This window comes from Oncorhynchus kisutch, linkage group LG9, assembly GCF_002021735.2.
Source record: "Oncorhynchus kisutch isolate 150728-3 linkage group LG9, Okis_V2, whole genome shotgun sequence".
In the NCBI taxonomy this organism is placed as follows: domain Eukaryota; kingdom Metazoa; phylum Chordata; class Actinopteri; order Salmoniformes; family Salmonidae; genus Oncorhynchus; species Oncorhynchus kisutch.
In genome coordinates, this window is record NC_034182.2 from 43,466,385 (window position 1) to 43,485,414 (window position 19,030).

Below are 19,030 nucleotides of genomic sequence, written 5' to 3' on the forward strand. Positions count from 1 at the left end.
AGTTAGTTTTAGGGTTAGTTTTAGGGTTAGTTTTAGGGTTAGGAGCTAGGGTTAGGAGCTGGTTAGTTTTAGGGTTAGGAACTAGGGTTAATTTTAGGGTTAGGAACTAGGTTTAGGAGCTAGGGTTAGTTTTAGGGTTAGGAACTAGGGTTAGTTTTAGGGTTAGGAACTAGGGTTAGTTTTAGGGTTAGGAGCTAGAGTTAGTTTTAGGGTTAGGAGCTAGGGTTAGATTTAGGGTTAAGGTTAGGGTTAGGGTAAGAGTACGGTTTAGGTTTAGGGGTTAGGGAAAATAGGATTTTGAATGGGACTGAATTGTGTGTCCCCACAAGGTTAGCTGTACAAGACTGTTTGTGTTTGTGTGTGTGTGTGTGTGTGTGTGTGTGTGTGTGTGTGTGTGTGTGTGTGTGTGTGTGTGTGTGTGTGTGTGTGTGTGTGTGTGTGTGTGTGTGTGTGTGTGTGTGTGTGTGTGTGTGTGTGTGTGTGTGTGTGTGTAGGTGAGCGTGAGCAGCAATGTATCGTGACTCTGGTTGACGACTTAGAGTTTGAGGAAGAGGAAGAGTTTCGCCTGGTCCTCGGAATCCCCAGAAGCCAATCAGATCTGGGCTTGTTGCTGGGTGAGCAGAAGGAGATAGTCATCAGGATCACTGATAGTAGAGACAGTAAGAAAAATTATTGATTTGATTGATGATTTATTGATTCATTGATTGACTGACTGATTGACTGATTGGCTGATTGATTGACTGACTGGCTGATTTCCTGATTGATTTACTGACTGAATGGCTGATTGATTGACTGACTGGCTGTTTGATTGATTGACTGACTGAATGGCTGATTGATTGACTGACTGACTGACTGTTTGATTGATTGACTGACTGGCTGATTGCCTGATTGATTGCCTGAATGTCTGATTGATTGATTTATGAATTGATTGATTCATTAATTGATGTTTCCAGAGTCTGTGATCAGGTTCTCCGAGCCTCGATACACGGTGAGTGAGCCGGTTGCCCACGGCGAGATAACCGTACTGAGGGTTGCCGTGCGGCGCCATGGCGACGTCTCCAGGGTGTCGGTAGTGCGTGTGCACACTAAAGATGGCTCTGCCCACTCTGGACAAGACTACAACCCTCTGTCACAGGGTGAGGAGGGGCAAGAGAGGGGAGGGGGGGGAGAGAGGGGAGGGGGGGAAGAGAGGGGGGGGGAGAGGGGAGGGGGGGGAGGGGAAGAGAGGGGAGGAGGGGAAGAGAGGGGGGGGAGAGGGGAGGGGGGGGGGGGGGGGGAGAGAGGGGAGGAGGGGAGGAGGGAGAGGGGGAGGGGGGGAAGAGGGGGGGGGGAGAGGGGAGGGGGGGAGGAGGGGAAGAGAGGGGAGGGGGGTAAGAGAGGGGAGGAGGGGAAGAGAGGGGAGGGAGGGGGAGAGAGGGAAGAGAGGGGAGGAGGGGAAGAGAGGGGAGGAGGGGAAGAGAGGGGAGGGAGGGGGAGAGAGGGGAGGGGGGAGAGGGGAGGGGGGGATGGGAAGAGAGGGGAGGAGGGGAAGAGAGGGGAGGGAGGGGGAGAGAGGGGAGGGGGGAGAGGGGAGGGGGGGATGGGAAGAGAGGGGAGGAGGGGAAGAGAGGGGGGGAGGGGAGGGGGGGAGAGGGGAAGAGAGGGGAGGAGGGGAAGAGAGAGGGGGGGAGAGGGGAGGGGGGGAAGAGAGGGGAGGGAGGGGGAGAGAGGGGAGGGGGGGAGGAGGGGAAGAGAGGGGAGGGGGGAGAGAGGGGAGGGGGGGAGAGAGGGGAGGGGGGGAAGAGAGAGGAGGATGGGAAGAGAGGGGAAGGGGAGAGAGGGGAGGGGGGGAGAGAGGGAGGAGAGGGAAGAGAGGGGAGGAGGGGGAGAGAGGGGAGGGGGGGGAGAGAGGGGAGGGGGGGAAGAGAGGGGAGGGGGGGAAGAGAGGGGAGGAGGGGGAAGAGAGGGGAGGAGGGGGAAGAGAGGGGAGGAGGGGGAGAGATAATCGAGAGAAAGAGAGTGAAAGAGTGGTACACAATACAGAGAGAGTATCGATTTCCGAAATATGAAAAAAAATCGACAACTATAAAAACAAACAACTATAACTTGCTGTTTGCCCGTTTCCCCAGAGCTGGTGTTTTCTGAGGGCCAGACAGAGCATCTGGTAGAGGTAGAGGTTCTGTATGACGAGGAGGGAGAGATGAGAGAGACCTTCACCCTACAGCTCACACCTGACCAACATATGGTGGCTGACACACAGGTGAGAGACATGAGACAGGTGAGACACCAAACCAAATCCAAAATCACTCCAATTTAGTTGAACATCTAACTCTGTGATTAAGCTGATGAAAGTAAATTGTTGAGTAGAGATCAGAAGAGTCCAGTAGAGACCAGTAGAATCTAATAGAGTCCAGTAGAATCTAGTACAGACCAGTAGAATCTAGTAGAGACCCATAGAATCTAGTAGAGACCAGTATCATCTAGTAGAGACCAGTAGAATCTAGTAGAGACCAGTAAAATCTAGTAGAGACCAGTAGAGACCAGTAGAATCTAGTAGAGACCAGTAGAATCTAGTAGAGTCCAGTAGAGACCAGTATAATCTAGTAGACACCAGTAGAATCTAGTAGAGTCCATTACAACCAGTACATACTAGTAGAGACTAGTAGAGACCAGTAGAGACCAGTAGAGTCTAGTAGAGACCTGTAGAGAACAGTAGATACCAGTAGAGACCTGTAGAGACCAGTAGAGTCATGTCGAGTCCCGTAGAGTCCCATAGAGACCAGTAAAGACTAGTAGAGACCAGTAGAGTCTAGTAGAGAACAGTAGAGAACAGTAGAGACTAGTAGAGACCAATATAATCTAGTAGAGACCAGTAGAGACCAGTAGAGACTAGCAGAGACCAGTAAAGACCTGTAGAGATTAGTAGAGACCAATAGAGACCTGTAAAGACCAGTAGAGACTAGTAGAGACTAGTAGAGACTAGTAGAGACTAGTAGAGACCAGTAGAGACTAGCAGAGACCAGTAAAGACCTGTAGAGACTAGTAAAGACCATTAGAGACCAGCAGAGACCAGCAGAGACCAGCAGAGACCAGTAGAGACCAGTAGAGACTAGCAGAGACCAGTAAAGACCAGTAGAGACTAGTAGAGACCAATATAATCTAGTAGAGTCTAGTAGAGACCAATATAATCTAGTAGAGACCAGTGGAGACCAGTGGAGACTAGTAGAGACCAATATAATCTAGTAGAGACCAGTGGAGACCAGTAGAGACCAGTAGAGACCAGTAGAGAATAGTAGAGACCAGTAGAGACCAGTAGAGACTAGTAGAGACCAATATAATCTAGTAGAGACCAGTAGAGACTAGTAGAGACCAGTAGAGACCAGCAGAGACCTGCAGAGACCAGTATAGACTAGTAGAGAACAGTAGAGACCAGTAAAGACTAGTAGAGACCAGTAGACACCAGTAGAGATTAGTAGAGACCAGTAGAGAATAGTAGAGACCAGTAGAGATTAGTAGAGACCAGTAGAGACCAGTATAGACTAGTGGAGACCAGTAGAGACCAGCAGAGACCGGTAGAGACTAGTAGAGACCAGTAGAGACCAGTAGAGACCAGTAGAGATTAGTAGAGACCAGTAGAGACCAGTAGAGACCAGCAGAGACCAGTGGAGACCAGTAGAGACTAGTAGAGACTAGTAGAGACCAGTAGAGACCAGAAGAGACCTGTAGAGACCAGTAGAAACTAGTAGAGACATGTAGAGACCAGTAGAGACCAGCAGAGACCTGTAGAGACCAGTAGAGATCATCAGAGACCAGTAGAGACCAGTAGAGACCAGTAGAGACTAGTGGAGACTAGTAGAGACCAGCAGAGACCAGTAGAGACCAGTAGAGACCACAGGATGGATAAAAGACTTTGCATCTGTTTTTTGCCTCCCTCCTCCAGGTGACCAAGGCGACAGTGTTCATTGAGGAGAAGGAGGGGGGTGATGTGGGGGGCATCACGTTCCCTGCTGTACCCCTCGTGGTGTCCTTACTGGTCTATGATGACCCAACTCTCGCCTCAACCCCAACCAGCCCCCACCCCCCCACCGGGTACCCCCTTGTGTGTGTGACGGTGAGTTCCTGAATACAGCGCATTCAGAAAGTATTCAGACCCCTTGACCTTTTCTACATTCAGTTACGTTACAGCCTTATTCTAAAATTGATAAAATTGTTTTATTTTCTCAACAATCTACACACAATATCCAAATCCACATTTTTTTATCTCTCTGTACGTTCCTCTGTTCATCTTTCCGTCGATCCTGACTAGTCTCCCAGTCCCTGTCGCTGAAATACATCCCCACAGCATGATGCTGCCACCACCATGCTTCACCGAAGGGATGGTGCCAGGTTTCCTCCAGACGTGACGCTTGGCATTCTGGCCAAAGAGTTCAATCTTGGTTTCATCAGATCAGAGAATCTTGTTTCTCATGGTCTTCGAGTCCTCTAGATGCCTTTTGGCAAACTCCAAGCGGTCTGTCATGTGCCTTTTACTGAGGAGTGGCTTCCGTCTGGCCACTCTACCATAAAGGCCTGATTGGTGGAGTGCTGCAGAGATGGTTCTCCTTCAGGAAGGTTCTCCCATCTCCACAGAGAAACTCTGGAGCTCTGTTAGAGTGACCATCGTGTTCTTGGTCACCTACCTGACCAAGGACCTTCTCCCCTGATTGCTCAGTTTGGCCAGGAGGCCAGCTCTAGGAAGAGTCTTGGTGGTTCCAAACTTCTTCCATTTAAGAATGATGGAGCTCGGTCTCCCGAGTGGTGCAGCAGTCTAAGGCACTGAATCGCAGTGCTAGAGGCGTCACTACAGACCTGGGTTCGATCCCAGGCTGTATCACAAGCGGCCGTGATCAGGAGTCCCATAGGGTGGCAGACAATTGGCCCAGCGTCTTCCGGGTTAGGGGAGGTTTTGGCCCAGCGTCTTCCGGGTTAGGGGAGGGTTTGGCCCAGCGTCGTCCGGGTTAGGGGAGGGTTTGGCCCAGCGTCGTCCGGGTTAGGGGAGGGTTTGGGCCCAGCGCTGTCCGGGTTAGGGAGGGTTTGGCCCAGCGTCGCCCGGGTTAGGGGAGGGTTTGGCCCAGCGCCGTCCGGGTTAGGGAAAGGTTTTGCTGGGGGTGATTTACTTGGCCCATTGCGCTTGTGGGCCCAGCGTTGTCCGGGTTAGGGAGGGTTTGGCCCAGCGTCGCCCGGGTTAGGGGAGGGTTTGGCCAGCGCCGTCCGGGTTAGGGGAGTTTTGCTGGGGGGGATTTACTTGGCTCATTGCGCTTGTAGCGCCTCCTTGTGGCGGGCAGGGCGCCTGCAGGCTGACGCCGGTTGTCAGTTGAACGGTGTTTCCTCAAAACACACTGGCGCAGGTGTCTTCCAGATTAAGAGCGCGGGGTTTTAAGAAGCGCGGTTTGGTCATGTTACAGAGGACGCATGACACGACCTTCGCCTCCCCGGCCCTTTGGGGAGAAAAAGGTTACAGAGGACGCATGACATGACCTTCGCCTCCCTGGCCCTTTGGGGAGAAAAAGGGGGTATAAAAAATGGAGGCCACTTTGTTCTTGGGGACCTTCAATGCTGCAGACATTATTGGTACCCTTCCCCAGATCTGTGCCTCGACACAATCCTGTCTCAAGAGCTCTATGGACAACTCCTTCCACCTCATGTCTTGGTTTTTGCTCTGACATAGACTCTCAACTGTGGGACCTTATATAGACAGGTTGTGTGCCTTTCCAAATTATGTCCAATCAATTGAATTTACCACAGGTGGACTCCAATCTCAAGGATGATCAATGGAAACAGGATGCACCTGAGCTCAATTTCGAGTCTCATAGCAAAAGGTCTGAATACTTATGTAAATAAATAAGGTATTTTTTTAATACATTTGCAAACAGTTCTAAACACCTGTTTTGGCTTTGTAATTATTGGCTATTGTGTGTAGATTGATGGGACATGTTTTATTGAATCCATGTTAGAATAAGGCTGTAAGGTAACAAAATGTGGAGAAAGTGAAGGGGGTCTGAATACTTTCTGAATGCACCTTAGGACCATATATGGTTGGGAAACCCCCAAATATCTCCATGGTAACTGTGTTTTGTACCCCTCCCCCACCCGCCTTTCAGGCCTGTGACCCCCGCTACCCAGACTATAGTCGTACCTTGTCTCTCTGCGTCTCCGAGGGTATCAACAACACCCTGACAGAGTACCGCTGGCTCCTGGGGTCCCCAGGGACTCCTGATGGTGTAGCTAGCCCACCGAGGGAGCTCGACGCTGGGACATTCCTCACCTCTACCAGGTTCAGAATCCAAGAAAGCCCCCGAAATAAACTGTACAGCTAACACCTTATTACTGCACATGTCTTACAAGCTCTGTCTTTACTGATAGCTGCTTCGTTGAGGAGAGCTTTAGTTACAATGACTGTGATATGAGTCTGTCTCACCTAGCTACCTTAAGTTGAAAGCACTAACTATATAGAGTAAGTTACCCTGGATAAGAGCGTCTGCTAAATGACCAGTATGTAACATGTAGAAAGGGGAAAGACAGGTAACAGGGAATCTGCTCTGAAAGTTAATGCAACATGAGGTTGTGAATGAATGCACCTTTCCTTTCCTCCACCAGGTTAGAGTTGAGCCCTTTCCTTTCCTCCACCAGGTTAGAGTTGAGCCCTTTCCTTTCCTCCACCAGGTTAGAGTGGAGCCCTTTCCTTTCCTCCACCAGGTTAGAGTGGAGTCCTTTCCTTTCCTCCACCAGGTTAGAGCTGAGCCCTTTCCTTTCCTCCACCAGGTTAGAGTTGAGCCCTTTCCTTTCCTCCACCAGGTTAGAGTTGAGCCCTTTCCTTTCCTCCACCAGGTTAGAGTGGAGCCCTTTCCTTTCCTCCACCAGGTTAGAGCTGAGCCCTTTCCTTTCCTTTCCTCCAACAGGTTAGAGTTGAGGCCTTTCCTTTCCTCCACCAGGTTAGAGTTGAGCCCTTTCCTTTCCTCCACCAGGTTAGAGCTGAGCCCTTTCCTTTCCTCCACCAGGTTAGAGTTGAGCCCTTTCCTTTCCTCCACCAGGTTAGAGTTGAGCCCTTTCCTTTCCTCCACCAGGTTAGAGTTGAGCCGTTTCCTTTCCTTTCCTCCACCAGGTTAGAGCTGAGCCCTTTCCTTTCCTCCACCAGGTTAGAGTTGAGCCCTTTCCTTTCCTCCACCAGGTTAGAGTTGAGCCCTTTCCTTTCCTCCACCAGGTTAGAGTTGAGCCCTTTCCTTTCCTCCACCAGGTTAGAGTTGAGCCCTTCCTCCCCACCAGGTTAGAGTTGAGCCCTTTCCTCCACCAGGTTAGAGTTGAGCCCTTTCCTTTTCCTCCACCAGGTTAGAGTTGAGCCCTTTCCTTTCCTCCACCAGGTTAGAGTTGAGCCCTTTCCTTTCCTCCACCAGGTTAGAGTTGAGCCCTTTCCTTTCCTCCACCAGGTAGAGTTGAGCCCCTTCCTTTCCTCCACCAGGTTAGAGTTGAGCCCTTTCCTTTCATCCACCAGGTTAGAGTTGAGCCCTTTCCTTTCCTCCACCAGGTTAGAGTTGTGCCCTTTCCTTTCCTCCACCAGGTTAGAGTTGAGCCCTTTCCTTTCCTCCATCAGGTTAGAGTTGAGGCCTTTCCTTTCCTCCACCAGGTTAGAGTTGAGCCCTTTCCTTTCCTTTCCTCCACCAGGTTAGAGCTGAGCCCTTTCCTTTCCTCCACCAGGTTAGAGTTGAGGCCTTTCCTTTCCTCCACCAGGTTAGAGTTGAGCCCTTTCCTTTCCTCCACCAGGTTAGAGCTGAGCCCTTTCCTTTCCTTTCCTCCACCAGGTTAGAGCTGAGCCCTTTCCTTTCCTCCACCAGGTTAGAGTTGAGGCTTTCCTTTCCTTTCCTCCACCAGGTTAGAGTTGAGCCCTTTCCTTTCCTCCACCAGGTTAGAGTGGAGCCCCTTTCCTTTCTCCACCAGGTTAGAGCTGAGCCCTTTCCTTTCCTTTCCTCCAACAGGTTAGAGTTGAGGCCTTTCCTTTCCTCTACCAGGTTAGAGTTGAGGCCTTTCCTTTCCTCCACCAGGTTAGAGTTGAGCCCTTTCCTTTCCTCCACCAGGTTAGAGCTGAGCCCTTTCCTTTCCTCCACCAGGTTAGAGTTGAGCCCTTTCCTTTCCTCCACCAGGTTAGAGTTGAGCCCTTTCCTTTCCTCCACCAGGTTAGAGTTGAGCCGTTTCCTTTCCTTTCCTCCATCAGGTTAGAGCTGAGCCCTTTCCTTTCCTCCACCAGGTTAGAGTTGAGCCCTTTCCTTTCCTTTCCTCCACCAGGTTAGAGTTGAGCCCTTTCCTTTCCTCCACCAGGTTAGAGTTGAGGCCCTTTCCTTTCCTCCACCAGGTTAGAGTTGAGCCCTTTCCTTTCCTCCACCAGGTTAGAGTTGAGCCCTTTCCTTTCCTCCACCAGGTTAGAGTTGAGCCCTTTCCTTTCCTCCACCAGGTTAGAGTTGAGCCCTTTCCTTTCCTCCACCAGGTAGAGTTGAGCCCTTTCCTTTCCTCCACCAGGTTAGAGTTGAGCCCTTTCCTTTCATCCACCAGGTTAGAGTTGAGCCCTTTCCTTTCCTCCACCAGGTTAGAGTTGTGCCCTTTCCTTTCCTCCACCAGGTTAGAGTTGAGCCCTTTCCTTTCCTCCACCAGGTTAGAGTTGAGGCCTTTCCTTTCCTCCACCAGGTTAGAGTTGAGCCCTTTCCTTTCCTTTCCTCCACCAGGTTAGAGCTGAGCCCTTTCCTTTCCTTTCCTCCACCAGGTTAGAGCTGAGCCCTTTCCTTTCCTCCACCAGGTTAGAGTTGAGGCCTTTCCTTTCCTTTCCTCCACCAGGTTAGAGTTGTGCCCTTTCCTTTCCTCCACCAGGTTAGAGTTGAGCCCTTTCCTTTCCTCCACCAGGTTAGAGTTGAGCCCTTTCCTTTCCTCCACCAGGTTAGAGTTGAGCCCTTTCCTTTCCTCCACCAGGTTAGAGTTGAGGCCTTTCCTTTCCTTTCCTCCACCAGGTTAGAGTTGAGGCCTTTCCTTTCCTCCACCAGGTTAGAGTTGAGCCCTTTCCTTTCCTCCACCAGGTTAGAGTAGAGCCCTTTCCTTTCCTCCACCAGGTTAGAGTTGAGCCCTTTCCTTTCCTCCACCAGGTTAGAGTTGTGCCCTTTCCTTTCCTCCACCAGGTTAGAGTTGAGCCCTTTCCTTTCCTCCACCAGGTTAGAGTTGAGGCCTTTCCTTTCCTCCACCAGGTTAGAGTTGAGCCCTTTCCTTTCCTTTCCTCCACCAGGTTAGAGTTGAGCCCTTTCCTTTCCTCCACCAGGTTAGAGTTGAGCCCTTTCCTTTCCTCCACCAGGTTAGAGTTGAGCCCTTTCCTTTCCTCCACCAGGTAGAGTTGAGCCCTTTCCTTTCCTCACCAGGTTAGAGTTGAGCCCTTTCCTTTCATCCACCAGGTTAGAGTTGAGCCCTTTCCTTTCCTCCACCAGGTTAGAGTTGTGCCCTTTCCTTTCCTCCACCAGGTTAGAGTTGAGCCCTTTCCTTTCCTCCACCAGGTTAGAGTTGAGGCCTTTCCTTTCCTCCACCAGGTTAGAGTTGAGCCCTTTCCTTTCCTTTCCTCCACCAGGTTAGAGCTGAGCCCTTTCCTTTCCTTTCCTCCACCAGGTTAGAGCTGAGCCCTTTCCTTTCCTCCACCAGGTTAGAGTTGAGCCCTTTCCTTTCCTCCACCAGGTTAGAGTTGTGCCCTTTCCTTTCCTCCACCAGGTTAGAGTTGAGCCCTTTCCTTTCCTCCACCAGGTTAGAGTTGAGCCCTTTCCTTTCCTCCACCAGGTTAGAGTTGTGCCCTTTCCTTTCCTCCACCAGGTTAGAGTTGAGCCCTTTCCTTTCCTCCACCAGGTTAGAGTTGAGCCCTTTCCTTTCCTCCACCAGGTAGAGTTGAGCCCTTTCCTTTCCTCCACCAGGTTAGAGTTGAGCCCTTTCCTTTCCTTTCCTCCACCAGGTTAGAGTTGAGCCCTTTCCTTTCCTCCACCAGGTTAGAGTTGTGCCCTTTCCTTTCCTCCACCAGGTTAGAGTTGAGCCCTTTCCTTTCCTCCACCAGGTTAGAGTTGAGGCCTTTCCTTTCCTCCACCAGGTTAGAGTTGAGCCCTTTCCTTTCCTTTCCTCCACCAGGTTAGAGTTGAGCCCTTTCCTTTCCTCCACCAGGTTAGAGTTGAGCCCTTTCCTTTCCTCCACCAGGTTAGAGTTGAGCCCTTTCCTTTCCTCCACCAGGTTAGAGTTGAGCCCTTTCCTTTCCTTTCCTCCACCAGGTTAGAGTTGAGGCCTTTCCTTTCCTCCACCAGGTTAGAGTTGAGCCCTTTCCTTTCCTCCACCAGGTTAGAGTTGAGCCCTTTCCTTTCCTCCACCAGGTTAGAGTTGAGCCCTTTCCTTTCCTCCACCAGGTTAGAGTTGAGCCCTTTCCTTTCCTCCACCAGGTTAGAGTTGAGCCCTCTCCTTTCCTCCACCAGGTTAGAGTTGAGCCCTCTCCTTTCCTCCACCAGGTTAGAGTTGAGCCCCTTTCCTTTCCTCCACCAGGTTAGAGTTGAGCCCTTTCCTTTCCTCCACCAGGTTAGAGTTGAGCCCTCTCCTTTCCTCCACCAGGTTAGAGTTGAGCCCTTTCCTTTCCTCCACCAGGTTAGAGTTGAGCCCTTTCCTTTCCTTTCCTCCACCAGGTTAGAGTTGAGCCCTCTCCTTTCCTCCACCAGGTTAGCGTTGAGGCCTTTCCTTTCCTTTCTCCACCAGGTTAGAGTGAGCCCTTTCCTTTCCTCCACCAGGTTAGAGTTGAGCCCTTTCCTTTCCTCCACCAGGTTAGAGTTGAGCCCTTTCCTTTCCTCCACCAGGTTAGAGTTGGGCCCTTTCCTTCCCTCCACCAGGTTAGAGTTGAGCCCTTTCCTTTCCTCCACCAGGTTAGAGTTGAGCCCTCTCCTTTCCTCCACCAGGTTAGAGTTGAGCCCTTTCCTTTCCTCCACCAGGTTAGAGTTGAGCCCTTTCCTTTCCTCCACCAGGTTAGAGTTGAGGCCTTTCCTTTCCTTTCCTCCACCAGGTTAGAGTTGAGGCCTTTCCTTTCCTCCACCAGGTTAGAGTTGAGCCCTTTCCTTTCCTCCACCAGGTTAGAGTTGAGCCCTTTCCTTTCCTCCACCAGGTTAGAGTTGAGCCCTTTCCTTTCCTCCACCAGGTTAGAGTTGAGCCCTTTCCTTTCCTCCACCAGGTTAGAGTTGAGCCCTTTCCTTTCCTCTACCAGGTTAGAGTTGAGCCCTTTCCTTTCCTCCACCAGGTTAGAGTTGAGCCCTTTCCTTTCCTCCACCAGGTTAGAGTTGAGCCCTCTCCTTTCCTCCACCAGGTTAGAGTTGAGCCCTTTCCTTTCCTCCACCAGGTTAGAGTTGAGGCCTTTCCTTTCCTTTCCTCCACCAGGTTAGAGTTGAGCCCTTTCCTTTCCTCCACCAGGTTAGAGTTGAGCCCTCTCCTTTCCTCCACCAGGTTAGAGTTGATCCCTCTCCTTTCCTCCACCAGGTTAGAGTTGAGCCCTTTCCTTTCCTCCACCAGGTTAGAGTTGAGGCCTTTCCTTTCCTTTCCTCCACCAGGTTAGAGTTGAGCCCTTTCCTTTCCTCCACCAGGTCCATGCTGCTGGATGCTGTTTACCTTCAGGCAGGGGCCAGGGTGCAGTGCTCTGCCCGAGCTGTGAGCACTCCGGGACGGGGAGGACTGGGGCTGACTAGCCCTCAGGTGGAGGTCAGCATGGAGGAGGGTGAGTAGTATAAGTGAAATAAGAGAAAATAAAAGTCTCTGCTTCAGACTAGATGCAGTAGACTACATTACCGTCTATCCTAACTGTTGTTCTCCTTTCATCCTCATGTCTCTGCCCTCTTCATGATTGATTGATTGATTAGTTATTGTGTCACCCTAAAAGTTGTTGTCATGTCCTCCTACAGGTCTGTGCCCTCCTCATACCCCTGGGGCAATAGGGGCTGAACCGTTCTCTGCTAAGATCCGCTACACTGGACCAGACGACTCACAGCACCCCAACCTCATCAGGCTAACCGTCACTATGCCACATGTAGATGGTACCTGACCTCACGCCTTTGACCCCTAAACTTTTAATTCTCACCCATCACATCACCAGCTGTCCTCTTTCCATCCTGGCCCTATCCTTGATCTCTCAATTGACCCTGACCCCTCACCTCTCAACTTTGAACTCTCACCTCTCACCCCTGACCCCTCACCCCGTACCTCTCGCCTTTGAACTCTCACCCCTCACCTCTCCCCTTTGAACTCTCACCCCTCACCTCTCCCCTTTGAACTCTCAGCTCTCACCTCTCCCCTTTTTTGATCACTCAACCACAATCGGTCACATTGACACCATACCTGACCTCCAACCTTTGACCCCTCTGGGTCTAACCCCTCACCTGTCTCTCCCCAGGTATGCTGCCTTTCATCTCCACCCGTCCCCTTTCCAACCTGGCACTAACCCTGAACCACGACCCCTCTCGGTTGGGGAACCACCGTTGTTCCAACCTCCAGGGGGGGCCAGGCGATGCCAGTGCTACCCGTCTGGGGCTCACCTCGGCTGGGGTGGCCGTGGCCGGCGTGGTGGGAGGGTCTCACCTCCGGAACAGCATAGCCCAGGACGGAGCTCTCTCCCTGGGTTTCTATAACAGTCTGGACCTGGAGACGTGTGTCTGGAGCTTCTCTGGATACTACAGCATCAGCGACCTGCTGTCTGACTGTGGGGGGACCGTAAGGACGGACGGACAGGTAGGAACTAGTATTACATAAACATAGGAACCAATCTTCTCTGGATACTACAGCATCAGCGACCTGCTGTCTGACTGGGGGGACCGTAAGGACGGACGGACAGGTAGGAACTAGTATTACATAAACGTAGGAACCAATCTTCTCTGGATACTACAGCATCAGCGACCTGCTGTCTGACTGGGGGGACCGTAAGGACGGACGGACAGGTAGGAACTAGTATTACATAAACTTGGGAACCAATCTTCTCTGGATACTACAGCATCAGCGACCTGCTGTCTGACTGGGGGGACCGTAAGGACGGACGGACAGGTAGGAACTAGTATTACATAAACTTGGGAACCAATCTTTCCGGGCAAGGGTGATCCATTTAAAAATAATTCCTTCCTCCCTCGCCCCCTCGCCCAGCAAGTGTCAACTCGTCAGACGTCATGATACGTCATCAGAAGTGTCCACTTAATTTGAGGGCTGAGGAGATAGGGTGTGTCTCTTAAGTAATGCTACTTCCTCCCCTTATCTCTAATGCTACTTCCTCTCCTTATCTCTAATGCTACTTCCTCCCCTTATCTCTAATGCTACTTCCTCCCCTTATCTCTAATGCTACTTCCTCCCCTTATCTCTAATGCTACTTCCTCCCCTTATCTCTAATGCTACTTCTTCTCCTTATCTCTAATGCTACTTCCTCTCCTTATCTCTAATGCTACTTCCTCTCCTTATCTCTAATGCTACTTCCTCCCCTTATCTCTAATGCTACTTCCTCCCCTTATCTCTAATGCTACTTCCTCTCCTTATCTCTAATGCTACTTCCTCTCCTTATCTCTAATGCTACTTCCTCCCCTTATCTCTGATGCTACTTCTTCTCCTTATCTCTAATTCTACTTCCTCCCCTTATCTCTAATGCTACTTCCTCTCCTTATCTCTAATGCTACTTCCTCTCCTTATCTCTAATGCTACTTCCTCTCCTTATCTTTAATGCTACTTCCTCTCCTTATCTCTAATGCTACTTCCTCCCTTTATCTCTAATTCTACTTCCTCCCCTTATCTCTACTTCTACTGTCTTCATCAACGTGTCTCCATCCATTCTCCTGTCTTCAGGTCATCAACGTGTCTCCATCCATTCTCCTGTCTTCAGGTCCTCAACGTGTCTGTCTCCATTCTCCTGTCTTCAGGTCCTCAACGTGTCTCCATCCATTCTCCTGTCTTCAGGTCATCAACGTGTCTCCATTCTCCTGTCTTCAGGTCCTCAACGTGTCTCCATCCATTCTCCTGTCTTCAGGTCATCAACATGTCTCCATTCTCCTGTCTTCAGGTCCTCAACGTGTCTCCATCCATTCTCCTGTCTTCATCAACGTGTCTCCATCCATTCTCCTGTCTTCAGGTCCTCAACATGTCTCCATCCATTCTCCTGTCTTCAGGTCCTCAACATGTCTCCATCCATTCTCCTGTCTTCAGGTCCTCAACGTGTCTCCATCCATTCTCCTGTCTTCAGGTCATCAACGTGTCTCCATCCATTCTCCTGTCTTCAGGTCATCAACGTGTCTCCATCCATTCTCCTGTCTTCAGGTCATCAACGTGTCTCCATCCATTCTCCTGTCTTCAGGTCATCAACGTGTCTCCATCCATTCTCCTGTCTTCATCAACGTGTCTCCATCCATTCTCCTGTCTTCAGGTCCTCAACGTGTCTCCATCCATTCTCCTGTCTTCAGGTCCTCAACGTGTCTCCATTCTCCTGTCTTCAGGTCCTCAACGTGTCTCCGTTCTCCTGTCTTCAGGTCATCAACGTGTCTCAATTCTCCTGTCTTCATCAACGTGTCTCCATCCATTCACCTGTCTTCATGGCATCAACTTGTCTCCATTCTCCTGTCTTCAGGTCATCAACGTGTCTCCATTCTCCTGTCTTCATCAACGTGTCTCCATCCATTCTCTTGTCTTCAGGTCCTCAACGTGTCTGTCTCCATTCTCCTGTCTTCAGGTCATCAACGTGTCTCCATTCTCCTGTCTTCAGGTCATCAACGTGTCTCCATTCTCCTGTCTTCATCAACGTGTCTCCATCCATTCTCCTGTCTTCAGGTCATCAATGTGTCTCCATCCATTCTCCTGTCTCCAGGTCCTCAACGTGTCTCCATCCATTCTCCTGTCTTCAGGTCCTCAACGTGTCTCCATCCATTCTCTTGTCTTCAGGTCATCAACGTGTCTCCATCCATTCTCTTGTCTTCAGGTCATCAACGTGTCTCCATCCATTCTCCTGTCCTCAGGTCCTCAACGTGTCTGTCTCCATTCTCCTGTCTTCATCAACGTGTCTCCATCCATTCTCTTGTCTTCAGGTCCTCAACGTGTCTGTCTCCATTCTCCTGTCTTCATCAACGTGTCTCCATCCATTCTCCTGTCTTCAGGTCCTCAACGTGTCTGTCTCCATTCTCCTGTCTTCATCAACGTGTCTCCATCCATTCTCCTGTCTTCATCAACGTGTCTCCATTCTCCTGTCTTCAGGTCCTCAACGTGTCTGTCTCCATTCTCCTGTCTTCATCAACGTGTCTCTATCCATTCTCCTGTCTTCATCAACGTGTCCTCCATCCATTCTCCTGTCTTCATCAACGTGTCTCCATTCTCCTGTCTTTAGGTCCTCAACGTGTCTCCATCCATTCTCCTGTCTTCATCAACGTGTCTCCATCCATTCTCCTGTCTTCAGGTCCTCAACGTGTCTGTCTCCATTCCCCTGTTTTCATCAACGTGTCTCCATCCATTCTCCTGTCTTTAGGTCCTGAATGCGGTCCAGTCGTATGTGACGTTACGTGTCCCTCTATTCGTCTCCTACGTGTTCCACTCCCCGTCGGCCCCTGGCGGCTGGCTCACCTTTGACCTCCGATCTGACCTCCGCTTGACCTTCACCTATGACACGTCTATCCTGTGGCGTGACGGGATAGGCAGCCCTCCCAATGCTCCGCTGCAAGGTAGGCAGACACAAGGACGGACAGGAACGGATGGAACGCAGGCTCACACACACCCTGGAACATAGACAGACAGACAGACACACACTGGAACATAGACAGACAGACACTGGAACATAGACAGACAGACAGACAGACAGACAGACAGACAGACAGACAGACACTGGAACATAGACAGACAGACACTGGAACACAGACAGACAGACAGACAGACAGACAGACAGACAGACAGACAGACAGACAGACAGACAGACAGACAGACAGACAGACAGACAGACACACACTGGAACATAGACAGACAGACAGACACACACTGGAACATAGACAGACAGACACTGGAACATAGACAGACAGACAGACAGACACTGGAACATAGACAGACAGACACTGGAACATAGACAGACAGACAGACACTGGAACATAGACAGACAGACATTGGAACATAGACAGACAGACATTGGAACATAGACAGACAGACACTGGAACATAGACAGACAGACATTGGAACATAGACAGACAGACATTGGAACATAGACAGACAGACAGACAGACAGACAGACAGACAGACAGACAGACAGACAGACAGACAGACAGACAGACAGACAGACAAGACAGACAGTAGAGACCGACAGACAGACAGACAGACAGACAGACAGACAGACAGACAGACAGACAGACAGACAGACAGACAGACAGACAGACAGACAGACAGACAGACACTGGAACATAGGCAGACAGACAGACAGACAGACAGACAGACAGACAGACAGACAGACAGACAGACAGACAGACAGACAGACAGACAGACAGACAGACAGACAGACAGACAGACAGACAGACAGACAGACAGACAGACAGTAGAGACCGACAGACAGACAGACAGACAGACAGACAGACAGACAGACAGACAGACAGACAGACAGACAGACAGACAGACAGACAGACAGACAGACAGACAGACAGACAGACGAACATAGACAGACAGACAGACAGACAGACAGACAGACAGACAGACAGACAGACAGACACTGGAACATAGGCAGACAGACAGACAGACAGACAGACAGACAGACAGACAGACAGACAGACAGACAGACAGACAGACAGACAGACACTGGAACATAGGCAGACAGACAGACAGACAGACAGACAGACAGACAGACAGACACTGGAACATAGGCAGACAGACAGACAGACAGACAGACAGACAGACAGACAGACAGACAGACAGACAGACAGACAGACAGACAGACAGACAGACACTGGAACATAGGCAGACAGACAGACAGACAGACAGACAGACAGACAGACAGACAGACAGACACTGGAACATAGACAGACAGACACTGAGCATTTCACTGAGAGTTCATGACTTCCCTCTCTCTCTCCAGGCTCTCTGCACCCCACCAGCATGCGTATCAACGGAGAGGGACGTCTGGTGGTCACCTTCAGGACAGAGGCTCGTTTCCGGGGACACTTTATCCTGTCGCACCCAGGTACTACCAGAATGTTTACAATTTCTAGTATACTCTGCTAATGTCACCATGTGGCACTCCCATGGCAGATCCTCTTCAAGTCATTTAGGAGGGATTGGCCAACGTTCCCTCTCTCTCACACCCCTTCTCTACCCCTCCCTCCCCTACCTCTCCTCCACCCCTCTCTCTCACACCCCTTCTCTACCCCTCCCTCCACTACCTCTCCTCCCTCTCCTCCCTCCCTCTCTCTCACACCCCTTCTCTTCCCCTCCCTCCACTACCTCTCCTCCCTCTCCTCCCTCCCTCTCTCTCACACCCCTTCTCTACCTCTCCCTCCCCTCCCTCCTACCTCTCCTACCTACCTACCTCCCTCTCCCCCCTCCCTCCCTCTCTACCCCTCCCTCTCCTCCCTCCCTCTCTCACACCCCTTCTCTACCCCTCCCTCCCTCCCTCGCCTCCCTCCATACCTCTCCTCCCTGCCTCCCTTCTCTACCCCCCCACCCCAGGTGTATCAGGGTCCTCAGTAGTAACATCAGATGCCCACTCCGGCCTGCTGTTCTCTCTATTTCTGGTCCGGTCTGAGACCACCCTCACACACACCCTGCAGGCCTGGAGCTTTGTGTCTCAGCTGGCTGTGAGTCCACACACACACACACACACACACACACACACACACACACACACACACACACACACACACACACACACACACTCCACCACATCCTACTTTTCTATGCATCTCCTCCAACATTCTCCCTTCAAATCAAATTGTATTTGTCACATGCGCCGAATACAACAGGTGGACACCGTGCTTCTACACCTGCATTGCTTGCTGTTTGGGGTTTAAGGCTGGGTTTCTGTACAGCACTTTGAGATATCAGCTGATGTACGAAGGGCTTTATAAACACATTGGATTTGATTAGATGTGTAGACCTTACCGTGAAATGCTTACTTACAAGTCCGTGTGTGTGTGTGTGTGTGTGTGTGTGTGTGTGTGTGTGTGTGTGTGTGTGTGTGTGTGTGTGTGTGTGTGTGTGTGTGTGTGTGTGTGTGTGTGTGTGTGTGTATCTACCTGTGTCAGGTACGTGACTACTCTGGCTCCTACACGGTGGCTCTGCTCCCCTGTCTGATCCCTGAGGGGGGGCACACTGACCCCCCGGTCTGCCACCCTAGACCCCCCCTCTCATTCAGCCTGGACGTACGCTTCCAACAGGTGAGGTCAAGTTCAAGTTTTTAAAACTTTATTGTCCATGAAGGTTAAAGTGGAAATCTTAAAGTGGTCAAGAGCTTTTAACAGCTTCCACTCTTCTGGGAAGGCTTTCCACTAGATGTAGGAACATTGCTGCTATAACAGCCTCCACTCTTCTGGGAAGGCTTTCCACTAGATGTAGGAACATTGCTGCTATAACAGCCTCCACTCTTCTGGGAAGGCTTTCCACTAGATGATGGTACATTGCTGCTATAACAGCCTCCACTCTTCTGGGAAGGCTTTCCACTAGATGATGGAACATTGCTGCTATAACAGCCTACTCTCTTCTGGGAAGGCTTTCCACTAGATGTTGGAACATTGCTGCTATAACAGCCTCCACTCTACTGGGAAGGCTTTCCACTAGATGATGGAACATTGCTGCTATAACAGCCTACTCTCTTCTGGGAAGGCTTTCCACTAGATGTAGGAACATTGCTGCTATAACAGCCTCCACTCTTCTGGGAAGGCTTTCCACTAGATGTAGGAACATTGCTGCTATAACAGCCTCCACTCTTCTGGGAAGGCTTTCCACTAGATGTTGGAACATTGCTGCTATAACAGCCTCCACTCTACTGGGAAGGCTTTCCACT

General features: G+C 50.7%; 1 pseudogene; it reads left to right on the top strand.

The window, feature by feature from the left end:
* Positions 1 to 19,030, top strand: part of LOC116375239 (FRAS1-related extracellular matrix protein 2-like) — a 65,532-nt pseudogene that overhangs the window by 29,786 nt on the left and 16,716 nt on the right.